The 14,849-nt window shown below is 43.0% G+C and overlaps 1 protein-coding gene and 1 pseudogene across 1 annotated transcript in view; one reads left to right on the forward strand and one right to left on the reverse strand.

Moving 5' to 3' along the window:
• LOC124555265 overlaps nt 1–14,849 on the reverse strand; it is a 516,239-nt gene that overhangs the window by 369,916 nt on the left and 131,474 nt on the right. The window lies entirely within an intron of this gene.
• On the forward strand, nt 2,994–3,111 carry LOC124557347 (annotated as a pseudogene).

The raw sequence follows: 14,849 nt of genomic DNA on the forward strand, positions 1-14,849 counted from the left end.
ACTCCTTTACTACTTTAAGTGTCTCATTTCCTAATCTAATTCCCTCAGCATCACCCGATTGAATTTGACTACATTCCATTATCCTCGTTTTGCTTTTGTTGATGTTCATCTTATATCCTCCTTTCAAGACACTGTCCATTCCGTTCAACTGCTCTTCCAAGTCCTTTGCTTTCTCTGACAGAATTACAATGTCGTCGGCGAACCTCAAAGTTTTTACTTCTTCTCCATGAATTGTAATACCTACTCCGAATTTTTCTTTTGTTTCCTTTACTGCTTGCTCAATATACAGATTGAATAACATCGGGAGAGGCTACAACCCTGTCTCACTCCTTTCCCAACCACTGCTTCCCTTTCATGCCCCTCGACTCTTATAACTGCCATCGTTAGGTAATTCAATATTCCGAGATCCGCAGTGCGAAGAGAGTTACCAGGCTAACAAATTTCAGGCATTACCTGTCACCATGGACAACACTGTAGCCGACGGCCTTCACTTAACGACCGACAGCAACGGCGTTTGTGTAGAGTTGTCAGTGGTAACAGACAAGCAACACTGTGTAAAATAACCGCCCAAACCAATGCGGGACGTACGACGAACGTATTCGTTGAGACAGTGCGAGCCGGCCGAAGTGGCCGTGCGGTTAAAGGCGCTGCAGTCTGGAACCGCAAGACCGCTACGGTCGCAGGTTCGAATCCTGCCTCGGGCATGGATGTTTGTGATGTCCTTAGGTTAGTTAGGTTTAACTAGTTCTAAGTTCTAGGGGACTAATGACCTCAGCAGTTGAGTCCCATAGTGCTCAGAGCCATTTTGAGACAGTGCGGCGAAATATGGCATTAATGGGCTATGGCAGCAACTACGTGCGGGAGTGCCTTCGCCAACAGCATGACAGCGCCTGCAGCGCCTCTCCTGGGCTCGTGACCGTATCGGTTGGACCCTAGACGACTAAAAAGCCGTGGCCAGGTCAGATGAGTCCCGATTCCAGGAGCTGATGGTAAGGTTCGACTGTGGCGTATACCTCACGAAGCTATGGGTCCAAGTTGTCAACAAGTTACTGTGCAAGCTGTTGGTGGCCTCATAGCGTTGAGGGCTGTGTTTACATGGAATGAACTAGACCTTCTGCTCCAACTGAACCGGTCAGTGACCGTTCATTATGTTTGGCTACTTGGAGTCCATCTGTAACCATTTATGGACTTCATGTTGCCAAACACCGATGTCATATAGCTGGGCCACAATTGTTCCGGATTGGTTTGAAGAATATTCTGATCATTTCGAGCGAATGAATTGACCACCCAATCACCCGATATGAATCCCATCAAGCATTTATGGGACAGAATCGAGTGGTCAGTTTGTGCACAACATCCTGCACCGGCAACACTTCTGGAATTATGGAATAATTCCGCATATATTCGGTGAAACGAGAATTATGTCACACACACTATGAACAAGTTGATGGGAAAGAAGGTTTTCCACCGTTCTCATTTGTAGTAGAATTCTTTATGAAAAAATTTATACATTTGAACCATCTGAACATTCTGCAGACGATGTACTGTGGACACATGCAGCCAAGCAACGAATATGCGTTGAAGAGTTTAATAAAGAATGTACGATCAATCAGATATCGAACAGGAGCTAGAATGATTCACTTCAAGGACATAATTATAAACATTCAGATATGAATACACTGGTTAAAAATACGCGAGTTACTGACTACTTCATACCATCATCTTCTTTGAGTTTTAACCCATACAAAGAGTCTGCTCTTCGTATCATTATTCACCACTTGTTTTTTGTCCCAACCCTTATAAGTATTCCGAGCAACTAGAACATAATAACATTACATAAATCTTAAGAATCAGTTATTGGTTGACATTCATTGGTGATACCCTATGAGGAAAAAGAGGTTAATAAAACTGTGAAACATTATTGTATCCATTAGTTCTGACCCAGACGTTTAACAGAAACCACAGACTTTTACCTTGTGTTAGGAAACTGTCCATTAACATAGCAATCATCTGTAATGTTAGCCGCGCGGAATTAGCCGAGCGGTCCAAGGCGCTCCAGGCATGGACTGTGCGGCTGGTCCCAGCGGAGGTTCGAGTCCTCCCGCGGGCATGGGTTTGTGTGTTTGTCCCTAGGATAATTTAGTTAAGTAGTGTGTAAGCTTAGGGACTGATGACTTTAGCAGTTAAGTCCCATAAGATTTCACACACATTTGAACATTTTTTTAGAAATGTTAGGAAAAATTGCAAATCTTTCCAACAACACTGACACCTGATAAAAATTTTTTTTATTATGAAGACAAAAAAATATCCACGAACATAAATGGCATGTAAAAGATGTTTGTACGACATGTGGTTGACATTATAGATAAAAACCAGGATACCACTCTATGCTACACTACAGGTGAATCAAAGCAGTTATCTACAGACAACTGACTCCACATTGGCACACTATTACCTAGATACCAGGCACCAGTTTATCATACGTGGAAAAAATTTGGAAATCGAGATAGAGATATGCACGGTTAAAAATTATAGAAGTTATCAAACAACAAAATCCTTCCCGTGGACTGATACGAAACTACGTCGCCCAGTTTTCTCGTTGCTGGACTCATTTAACATGGACTATAGACAAAAATGTAATTTTGCGCTCAAAAATTACTAACAGCTTTGGTGGTCTTCTGACAATATTTTCCCTATATTGTAACACTATCAACATGTGTAATGCAGATTTTAATCTTAAACATGCTGAATGGGCACACTCCAAACGCCAGCAACGCGGTCACGGCGAATAGGTTACAGAAACACCCGGCCTGCAGGCTACGCTTCTTAGGTGAAGCAACACGTAAATATTTCCGGCGGACAAAATCAGCACCGTACTGTTTTCGTGTACAAGTCAAGCACTAGTGGCTCGGTGAACTTGGCACCACATGCTTCTGCCTTATCATGTGTCAGCAAGTAGATCGAATCATATACATCCACCGAAGTTGTATAAAGCCAACGGCCTTGCTGCAGTGGTAACACCGGTTTCCTTCAGATCACCGAAGTTAAGCGCTGTCGGGCTGGGCTAGCACTTGGATGGGAAACCATCCGGTCTGCCGAGCGCTGTTGGCAAGCGGGGTGCACTCAGCCCTTGCGAGGCAAACTGAGGAAATACTCGCCTGAGAAGCAGCGGCTCCGGTCTCGTAAACTGACATACGGCCGGGAGAGCGGTGTACTGACCACATGCCCCTCCGTATCCGCTGAGGATGACACGGCGGCCGGTCGGTACCGTTAGGCCTCCCAAGGCCTGTTCGGACGGAGTTTAGTCTAGTTTAGATCTGTATACACGCAGCCATCAACCAATGAGCGAGTAGTTACAACCACCTCACAAACCTCGAAATTACGCCTTTGCAGCCCTCCCCCCCCTCCCTCACGACATTGGCCTCCGGTGAATTCTGGACATCAGGACTTGATATCCGCTGGTTGTTATTGACTTCTGTCACTGTCTATCTAAGATCTAAGGACTGCTATCTAAGATTGGGCCATTCTGTTTTTGGACTGCGTAAAGAACTGTGTTAATGTGTAATGTGTTGTCGAAATCTGATGTGCCTACTTAATACATTTTGTAAAGCTTTAATTACAATGATAAATAGAGCACACAATTAAATTATTGCGCTTCAAGTAAAAAGACAAAACAAATCGACTATGTTCTTTCTGAGTACATCCAGAATTTGTTATCAATTATTATTGCAAAAAGTGTAAGACGATGCACAAGAAAGAAGGAAGTCATTAGGCTGAAGGAGGCCCTGCTCTTACAGTTGACCTTTCCGCTCTTTTCTACAAGGGAAAAGGCGAAGTAGGCAGAACCGAAGGGACAATGTTGAGATAGTGGAAAAGTTGACCGTGTTGCATTCCGTTTTGATAACATCTTTCACGTGGAAAAAAGTTTACCTCAGGCAGTCTGGAAAGGGCGGATATAGCCAGACAGCACTGAAAGTGAAAGTTCTTGTTTCTTGGTGCGCTCGTTAAACCTTTACTCTTTGAGCGAACACCAGCACAAAATATTACTGGAAAACGCTTATTAATACTTCTGCATTAAACTGCGTCTCTGCTAATTATTAGCTATGAGTACAAGACTTATAGGGCTCAGTAATGGATTACAATTACAATTCCAAAGAAAGCAGGGCTGATAGGTGTGAAAATTACCGAACTATCAGTTTAATAAGTCGCAGTTGCAAAATAATAGCACGAATTCTTTACAGACGAATGGAAAAACTGGCAGAAGCTGACCTCGGGGAAGATCAGTTTGTATTCCGTAGAAATGAAGGAACGAGCGAGGCAATATTGACCCTACGAATTATCTTAGAAGATAGGTTAAGGAGAGACAAAGCTACATTTATAGCATTTGTAGACTTATAGAAACATTTTGACAATGTTGACTGAAATACTCTCTTTCAAATTCTGAAGGTGGCAGTGGTAAAATACAGGGAGCGAAAGGCTATTTACAATTTGTACAGGAACCACAGGGCAGTTACAAGACCGAGCGAGGTGGCGCAGTGGTTAGCACACTGGACTCGCATTCGGGCGGACGACGGTTCAATCCCGTCTCCGGTCATCCTGATTTAGGTTTTCCGTGATTTCCCTAAATCGTTTCAGGCAAATGCCGGGATGGTTCCTTTGAAAGGGCACGGCCGATTTCCTTCCCAATCCTTCCCTAACCCGAGCTTGCGCTCCGTCTCTCATGACCTCGTTGTCGACGGGACGTTAAACACTAACCACCACCACCACCACGGCAGTTACAAGAGCCAAGAGGCACGAAAGGGAAGCAATGGTTGCGACGGGAGTGAGATAGGATTGTAGCCTATCCTCTATGTTGTTCCATCTGTATACTGAACACGCAGTAAAGGAAACCAAAGGATTTGGAGTAGGAAATAAATTCAGGGAAAAGAAACAAAAACCTCGAGGTTTGCTGATGACATTGTAATTCTGTCAGAGACAGCAAAGGACTTGGAACAACAGTTGAACGGAATGGACATTGTCTTGGAAGGAGGATATGAGATGAACATCAACAAAAGCAAAACGACGATAGTGGAATGTAGTCGAATTAAATCAGGTGATGCTGAGGGAATTAGATTGGGAAATGAGACACTTAAAGTAGTAATGAGACACTTAAGGTAGTAGATGAGTTTTGCTATTTGGGCAGCAGAGTAACTGAAGATGGTCGAAGTACAGAGGATATAAAATGTAGACTGGCGATGGCAAGGAAAGCGTTTCTGAAGAAGAAAAATTTGTTAACATCGAGTATAGATTTAAGTGTCAGGAAGTCTTCTCTGAAAGTATTTTTATGCAGTGTAGCCATGTATGCACGTGGAACATGGACGATAAACAGTTTAGATAAGAAGAGAATAGAAGCTTTTGAAATGTGATGCTACAGAAGAATGCTGAAGATTAGATAGGTAGATCACGCGGCTAATTAGGAGGTACTGAATAGAACTGGGGAGAAGAGGAATTTATGGCAGAACTTAACTAGAAGAATGGAGCGATTGGTAGGACAGGGTCTGATGCGTCAAGGGATCAACAATTTAGTACTGGAGGAAATCGTGGAGGGTAAAAATCGTAGAGTGAGACCAATAGATGAATACACTAAGCAGATTTAGAAGGGTGTAGGTTGCAGTAGTTACTCGGAGATGAAGAGGCTTGCCCAAGATAGAGTAGCGTGGAGAGCTGCATCAAACCAGTCCTTTGACTGAAGAACACAACAGCAAATAGACTTGCAGTGGTAACACAACTTTGCTTCAAGTACGCTGAATATGGGCAGCACTGGTGACGTCATTATCCTTTCGTTTTAACCAGAGAAATGAAGAATTTGCAGACGTGTTTTACACCACATCCTGAACTGCACTGCACATAACAAGGTAAGCTTTTGTGAAGGAGAGGCAGACTTAATTTCACTCGTTCTGTGATCAAATGAGTTTTTTCTCAATATATTTTCATTTATAACTATAGAGTGTTACTGTTTGATTTCAAAGTTCATTTCTTTTCCTTAAATCTTACGTTCAAATGTTACGATGATGATCGTAACAATAGCTACAGTAGTAGTTGTGTGTTATGCATTTTTGATGGGTCGCGTTGCTACATCGTTTGAGTAAAAATAATTTTCTTAAGCTCTTAAGAGTATATTACCTTTCTTCAAATGATAAGCATTAACTTTAAACAGTTTTTTTGAAAAGACTTGAGGTACTGATAAGAATTAAATAAATATCTTGTCAGTTTCATTCCGCTTCTCAGAAGAAAGTTTTAACATCATTAAAAGCTAGCCTGAGTAACTGTTCCAATTTGAATGAACAAATTTATCTTTCAAAACTCGTTCCTTCAGAGCCTGAGGAGCTTATATAGCAAACAGAAGCTTTAAATTTAAAGAAAAATTTCTCAAGGTGAATTTAGTCACAGTTCCTGTTCAAGTGGTGGCTGCAGTCACCATGTTTAGTGGAAAACAGAAATGAAGGTGAGCAGGGATTTGTTTCGAATACTCGATTACTAAGTACAACGACCCAATAACTTGCCCACTAAACACTTCAGAAGTGCTTCGATAGCAAAATTAAATTTTAATTAGGGAAACACGCCGTCAAGAATAATCAATGGCTCTGAGCACTATGGGACTTAACATCTGAGGTCATCAGTCCCCTATAACTTAGAACTACTTAAACCTAACTAACTTAAGGACATCACACACATCCATGCCAGAGGCAGGATTCGAACCTGCGACAGTAGCGGTCTCGCGGTTCCAGACTGAAGCGCCTAGAACCGCTCGGCCACTCCGGCCGGCCAAGAATAATCAAAGAGTGTGTTACGGTTCAATATAGCGTTAAAAGAGCAAATATTGTAGTATGGGTTCGCGATTACGGTTTTAGGAGGTATGTAAGACAGATAAAGTCTTACCAAGGTCAGTCTGCTTCACAGACGCTACCAGACAATCAGAAAAAATAACGCGAGGAGAACAATATACTTGAGATATTTGAGTATAGGAAACGGGGTGAGAAGTTCGTTGTAACGTATGCTATTAAACACCCTGCGGTGATTGAAATCTGTCGTGGACGTATTCACTTCAAGTGTTAGTGTATTTGATACTACCTATATGAGACAATTATGCAGTGTCAAGAAGATAATTTATTTGATCTTGATAATTTTATCCAATTGCGGACGTTACTTGTAAATCATTAGTTTTATGTTAACTAAAATAAAGAGTTTATGGTTTTATGTATACTTGGAAATCTTGTTTGGTCTTATGAACCCGCGTGAGGTCAAATGGTTCAAATGGCTCTGAGCACTATGGGACTTAACAGCTATGGTCATCAGTCTCCTAGAACTTAGAACAACTTAAACGTATCTAACCTAAGGACATCACACAACACCCAGTCATCACGAGGCAGAGAAAATCCCTGACCCCGCCGGGAATCGAGCCCGGGAACCCCGGCGCCTGCGTAAGGTCATCACGGTCAACAGTGACGAGGGTTTAAATACAACAGACTGAATTTCTGGCAGTTCCTATCGTAGTCAGCGCTACTCGGACAGTTTTCCAAACGTGTTCGTGCCAAAACATGCAGCAAACCCAGTAATTGCTGCTGGAGAAGGTAGCATCAACATGACACTGGAGGACACCGATCGTCTCTCACGGATCGACTTCATGTTCAAACGGCTCCGGCCAGTGCCACCGCCATTCCCTGTATTTGGTTCAAATGGCTCTGAGCACTATGGTCATCAGTCCCCTAGAACTTAGAACTACTTAAACCTAACTAACCTAAGGACATCATACAACACCCAGTCATCACGAGGCAGAGAAAATCCCTGACCCCGCCGGGATCCCTGCGTTTGACAAGAAGGTAAAACCCAGAGCGAACTATACTGGATGCCTTGAATAACAGTTCATTGCACACAGACCCACAGGTGATACCCATCAACGGGTCTTTTTATTAGCCTATTCGGATGCCGAGATTTATAGACTGCTTCAACAGTTAAATCCCGAGGTGGCACCCCATGACTTATCGTATGAGCAACTGAAGTCTAAATTAACGGATTGTCCTGATTCCCAGATCCATGTGACCGCTGTCCACCACAAGTTCTTCAGCTGTCACAGAAAGAATGGCCAAACATACCGCGAACGGAAAGAGCAGTTACAAGACCTTTCTCAGGAATGTCGATTTCAATGTGCCAGATCGAAGTGTAAACTATCTTACGAAGATTATTTGGTGCATAACTTGATCCTTGTGCATCCGCTGGACGAGGGACTTTGGAACGATTTACTCAAACTGAAAGATTTTTCAGCATCTTATCTACACATTCGGGCATTCAAGCAAACGATGAGATACTTGGTGGCCATACAGCACACGTCAAAGGTGCTTTCCACCCATCAGCCACGCACAAACAAGGCCGCCGACGACACCCTGCAAACACGTTCCCGCAGGACACAACCAGCTACTCTCAAGAGCTCTCGGGCGCCCATGTTTCAAGGAAGTTTGGTCATGTATTTTTTTTCATTACTCATCAAAGGCAGCAATGTTATTTTCGGAATGTGTGATGTACATTTTGTACAAAGTCGGACCACAAGGCAGAAGAGTGCAAATTTGCTACCAAAATAAACGTAGACAGCATACGTCTTAGGGACAAAAGATTTGATAGCGAGACCGAAGTTCTGGGATCAGGTATGGATGTGCTTCAAATTCAGGATGTATAGCTCACTTAGACCGGTATATTGCATTTGGACATGTTCATTTATACAACTTCCATCAAGTGCCAAATAGGTACAGGATCCTGCGCAACGATCATCAACTTGCCTACACACTGGAAGCTCGAGTCACCGACATTTTGTCAGTTCCCATGCAACTAAAGAATAGCAGGGAAAAAAATGGTTCAAATGGCTCTGAGCACTATGGGACTTAACTGCTGAGGTCATCAGTCCCCTAGAACTTAGAACTACACTAACCTAAGGACATCACACACATCCATGCCCGAGGCAGGATTCGAACCTGCGACCGGAATAGCAGAAACGAAGACGTCGTAGAAATTAGACAATTTAGCGCTACAACAGCTGGTCATTCACGGCTAAACTACTAGTAGTCGCTATTAATATATTGGCCCTTTTCTAGCAATTGGGTTTGGAAGTGCACCCTTGTGCTCATCAGATACGGTTTTCCCTAACTATCACGCATCCACAAACCCTCCTTACAAAATATGCCTCCTTATTTAATGGCCAGACAATGAGTATTACCGCTTCTGAGGCGCACATCATTTTGCGACCATCAGTAGTTCTTAAGTTTTGGAAAGCAAGAAAAGTGCCATTTGCTTTAAGAGACAAGCACTTACAGGACAAAGGGGCCTCCACTACTTTGGTTAAGAAATTGACCTGAGAGTTATGGATTTGTGAGGATTTGAAGTCGACAATGAATGCCCAAGCAGTCGTCGACTCATAACCTATTCCGAAGTTGGGAGATATTATGTCTACCTAGCAGGGGGAACCATTATCGCGAAGGCTGACCTGCGAGAGGACCACCTGCAGTTAAATTTGCATACAGATTCCAGAAGCATTCTGGTGGTGATCAAGACCCTGTTTGGACTACACTGACGGAAACGAAATAGCAACACCAAAAAATAATTCATGTAAGGTAACGAAATTCCTGGAATACATTTGTCTAGGGAACAAATTTAAGTGATTAGCATTGCAAGATCGCAGGTTAATGCAAGCGCGGGTAAGCCATTGCAAATGTGAAATGTTGGTATATTAATAACCGACGTAACCGCCAGAATGTTGAATGCAAGTATGCAAACGTGAATGTATTGTGTCGTACAGGTGCCAGATGTCAATTTGTGGCATGGAATTCCACGCGTGTTGCACTTGGTCCGTTGGCCGGTCAATACAAAGACGGTTAATGCTGTTGTTTTTCGGATGGCGCGGGAGTTGTTGCCTAGCACAGGTGGGGCTTCCGCTGCGGCAGTCTCCCTATTCTGACTTCTGGCATTGTGCTGACTGGAGGGCTCCAGGTGCGGAACTTATTTTTGCTCTGACAGTGGATGGACAAACTCAGAATCTGCATATGACATCTCTGGAACAAGAAGACAGGTGGAATCACTGGATGAGGCACCCGTGTCCCTGCAAGGGCAAGGTTAATTACTGTACTTGCAGGTCTGCGACTGATCTTGTAGGAAGACTTCTACCATGGTCCTGCCCAGGAGAAGTATGGTTCATACCAGAACCCTCCTATGCTTACCCTGTTTAAAAACTGTTCCCAACACATCGTCATAAAGCCACTAAAGATGTGAATGTGACCCCGATAGAGGTTGATTGCGACCAGTGATTTTACTATGGAGAGGTTGGTTCTATGGAATTTTTGCATGCGTTTATGTCACCCAGGTAGTTTGTAGTTCCAAGGACCTCCTATGTTAGTCGTTACAGGTAGCACTGAAATGCTGCTGGCGCACTGAAAATTCCAAGAGAAGATTGTATTGAAATACACTGACAGAAAAAAAAAATTGCAATACTAAGGAGTTGTGCGACATAAATGAAAGTTTGTAGGCGTGTTTCTCCATTTGAAAGATGATGTCTGTTCAATTTTCGCGCTAGTAGCGCCGCTATGAGGATGAAAATCAGGTTTCCTTCAAATACACACTGTGACGGTCGTAACCGTTAGTTCCCTTTGAGATAGGATGTATTGAGTTGATGTTAGTTAAGAATGCGTTTAAGGCGACAAAGACGCCATTATCAACACCTCACTGACTTTGAACGAGGTCGTGTTATAGGGCTACGAGAAGCTGGTGTTCCTTCTGTGATACTGCAGAAAGACTTGGCAGAAATTTAACCGCTGTAGGGGAAGGGTGGGCATATTGGCCACTGCGGGAATAGTGGCCACTGGCTGTTACTGCACTGTACGGTGTTGCTACGCTGCGGCGGACGCGTCAACTATTCCATTGGCACGCCATCTCAGATGTGTTGAAGGTGGAAACTGTTCTTATCACTTGTTTAAAAGTTACTGAATATTTTCGTGCAAAGTAAGTGTATTTAACTAACTATTATAACCAAACGTTCATTCATAATGTAGGCAACTGATAGTAACATCTTAAAAGAGGTGTATTTAGGCTACAAAATGATGTGTCTGTGTAACGCGTTGCTCGATTCGTTTAGCCAGTAGTGTGGCATTTATGTAACGCCGGTGAAGAGGGCAAACCCCACTCCTCCCCTGGGCTTCCCCTCCCCTGTCCCTCTCCTCCTCCCCCCATCTCCTCAGCCATTGGCATCTTTGTTCTCCCCTCTCCCCCACCTCACCCTTCCACCCCTTCCTCACCGGACTCTCACACGCTATGTGGACATTTGCGCGCCGGAGATCACCGCCATCAGTGTCTCGTGTGTGCCGTCGTGTTTAGTGTTCAGTGTTCAGTGTTCACCGTCACACTCCATCGTTCACCTGTGCCATCGCCATCTTCAGTGTTAGTGCATTGTGACAACAGTTTGTAGTGTGGATTCTCGTCGAGTGTAAACGGCTCCGTGTTTGTCTTTATGTGTCTACTGTTTTATTACCCACCGTTATGTCACATCTGTGTATTCTTTATGTTGTTTATTTATCTACTCTATAGCTGAAGAGCGGCGTAACATGCTGCTGACAGCCTGCCTGTTTTTTACGGGTTTGAAAATAACAATAAAGAAAAAAAAAAAAAAAAAGAGGGCAAAGTAGCCACATCTGTGGCCACTATGCCCAACCGTGGCCACTTTGCCCGACATAAATTAAAATATATTTTCATTGAAGAATAATAGTATTGTATGTAGTTTACAAAACTATTGAGGGTTTCAAAAACAGCCAACCCAGCCCACTGCCTCATTGCAGCACTTCATGTGATTTAATCAGCATCTCCAAGACAAACTGGCCCTATACTTTTGCTGTAAGCCCACAGGATATTGTTCCAATCCCTAAAGCAAATATTTTCAAACGAGAAAATAGACAAAAGAAAGGAACAGCTGCAGTTTTGACCTCAAGCCATTTCAAGATGGAACAAGTAGCCGCAAAAGCACAAAATGAAGAAAAGGAAAGACTTAAGAAAGTAAAGCTGGAACTGAAAAAAGAAAAACGGAGTAAGAAGAGGAATGAAGGAAACAAAGAAAAAGTTAAAGGTAAGCAGAAAAAGAAATCAAAATCAGCGAAGCATGCTTTGTTTAATGACTCAGACGGTGACTTGAGTGATACTGATTGCTTTTTCTACAGGGACCTACATTCCAAGTCAAGGTAAAATGAAGGATGGATAAGGTGTTCAGGCTGTTTACGATGGGCACATGAGGTTTGTGCTGGGTGTAAAGAAGAAGACAATGACTTTATTTGTGACGTTTGTAAATAAACTCAGTGAGAAACTTTCTTTTTCTACGATGGTAATACTGTTTTTATTTTGAAAATACACTTTCAGTTACTATACAAATTCAGTTTAAATTTTATATTGGGCAAAGTGGCCACCTCATGGCCACTTTGCCACACCCTGAAGGGCAAAGTGGCCATTTGGTAGGGCTAGAGGAAAAATATATATATAAAAAATTTAGCAAGACAAAGTCAAAATAAGAATTGCCTTATATATATATCGATGACCTCAGCAGTTTGGTCCCATAGGAATTCATACACATTTGAACATTTTGGTTCTGTGTCTTGTAGTCCCTACACTAACAATCATTATGAAACTAGCGAAAGCCGCTCTATTGAACTCTACTCTGAAGACAGGCGTTTCAGTTTCGCTGCTTATTTACCCAGGTAGTTCCTCAAGTGGTCTCACGAGTATGAGTGAACTGCGATTTAGATCTTCCATTCCACAAAAAAAAGACGAAATTATAAATGATTGGAGGTTTGCTCCTCAGTATGACAGCAAGACTGAGTCTCAGACGGCGGAACCGTTCAATCAGAAACCATAATACTCCATCTTCGCTGTCTCCCCATTCGCTGTTAACTTCCTCTTGAACACTGAAACAGATAAACTGAATGTAGAGCAATAGCTTAAAACTTCATGGGATTCCAATTCTGGATAAGCGAAATTCTCCCCACCAAATTCAGACTCGATTAAATTGAGAATGAAATCTCTCCCAACATTCTGAGCACACTGTCGGCATTTCATCGCAGACTTTTCCTCATACACGTGATGTGTTTTCCTAACATATATATAAATACGTAGGATATCGTATGTTAATATGTAGTTTATTTCTTATTTATTTTCTTCAAGATAAAAAAAAATATTCCTTAGTATGACCACTTCGCCCACTCTTCCCCTGCATGATTGCTGGTAATGATGGCCAGGAGAATGCACGGTCACGTGGCACTACCGAGAAGGAAGACCATCGTGTTCCGCGTATGGCTCTGGCGCACCGTATGTGCATCTGCAGCAGCAATTTGAGCGGCAGTTGGCACCACAGTGACGAAACGAACTGTTAAAAACCGATTATTTTAAGGAAATTTGGGAGCCAGACGTCCTTTAGCGTGCATTCCACAGACCCCAATCCAGCGCCATTTGCGACTTCAAAGGTGTCAAGCGAGAGTTCATTGGATGGCAAAGTGGAGGTCTGTTGTGTTTTCTGATGAAAGATGGTTCTCCCTCGTTGCCAGTGACGGGTGTGTATTAGGTAGAAAGAAGCCAGTTCAGGGCTTGCAACCAACCTGTCTGCGGGCTAGACACACTGGACCTACACCTTGAGTTATGCGCTGGGATGCGACTTCATATGACAGCGGGAGCACTCTCATGGTTACCCATCGCACCCTGACTACATATTTGTACATCAGTCGGGTGATACGACCTGTTGTGCTGCCATTCAAGGGCAGCATACCAGGGGTCCTTTCCAACAGGACAACGCTCGCCCGCATAGTGCCGTTATAACAAAATATGCTATACAGGGTGCCAACATGTTGCCTTGCCCTGCTCGATTACACCAGCAAACAAATTTAAACTTTTTTTCTGCATCTGGTTTGTCAATGGGTGGATTTACCTAATTTTGGGGTGCTGAATACGCTGGTATAATCAGTTTTTCTCTATGACGTCACATTTCCTACATACACAGCAGAATAAAAAATGATAATAGCTCAAATTGACACAATTAAGTCAAACAAAAATACACATTTAAAACGTTTGGAATCAATACTATTTTTTTTGGTATATATGGGCATGATGCCAATAAAAGGTCCAAATTAGTTCCGAAGATATTTTCACCTTTAATCGTCTTCGGTTTTTGAAAAATGCGACGACGGAGCTCTTCTTTTGTTTGCTGTTTCATCATTCTCCCCAACAAGACCCCAGCAGTAGTCACCCATCATCGAAGGGCTCCAATGGCCTTGGTAACGGTGTTCCATGGTAAGAATGTCTTGGTGAAAGTGTTCACCATGCTCATCGCTTACGCCTCCCAAATTTTCCGGGAGGAAATCAAGGTGAGACAGTAAAAAGTGAATTTTAAGCAACGTTCTACACCCCATGTTCTTATAGTTGTCTGACAGATCATTCACAATGGTAACATAGTTTTGTCTTTTCTGTTACCCAAAAAGCCCTTCACAGTTGCTTTAAAATAAGAAAAAAATGGCTCTGAGCACTATGAGACGTAACATCTGAGGTCATCAGTCCAGTAGAACTTAGAACTACTTAAACCTAACTAACCTAAGGACATCACACACATCCATGCCGCCGGCCGGAGTGGCCGAGCGGTTCTAGGCGCTACAGCCTGGAACCGCGCGACCGCTACGGTCGCAAGTTCGAATCCTGCCTCGGGCATGGATGTGTGTGATGTCCTTAGGTTAGTTAGGTTTAAGTAGTTCTAAGTTCTAGGGGACTGATGACCTCAGAAGTTAAGTCCCACAGTGCTCAGACCCATT

This window comes from Schistocerca americana, chromosome X (genome assembly GCF_021461395.2).
Source record: "Schistocerca americana isolate TAMUIC-IGC-003095 chromosome X, iqSchAmer2.1, whole genome shotgun sequence".
Taxonomy (NCBI): Eukaryota; Metazoa; Arthropoda; class Insecta; order Orthoptera; family Acrididae; genus Schistocerca; species Schistocerca americana.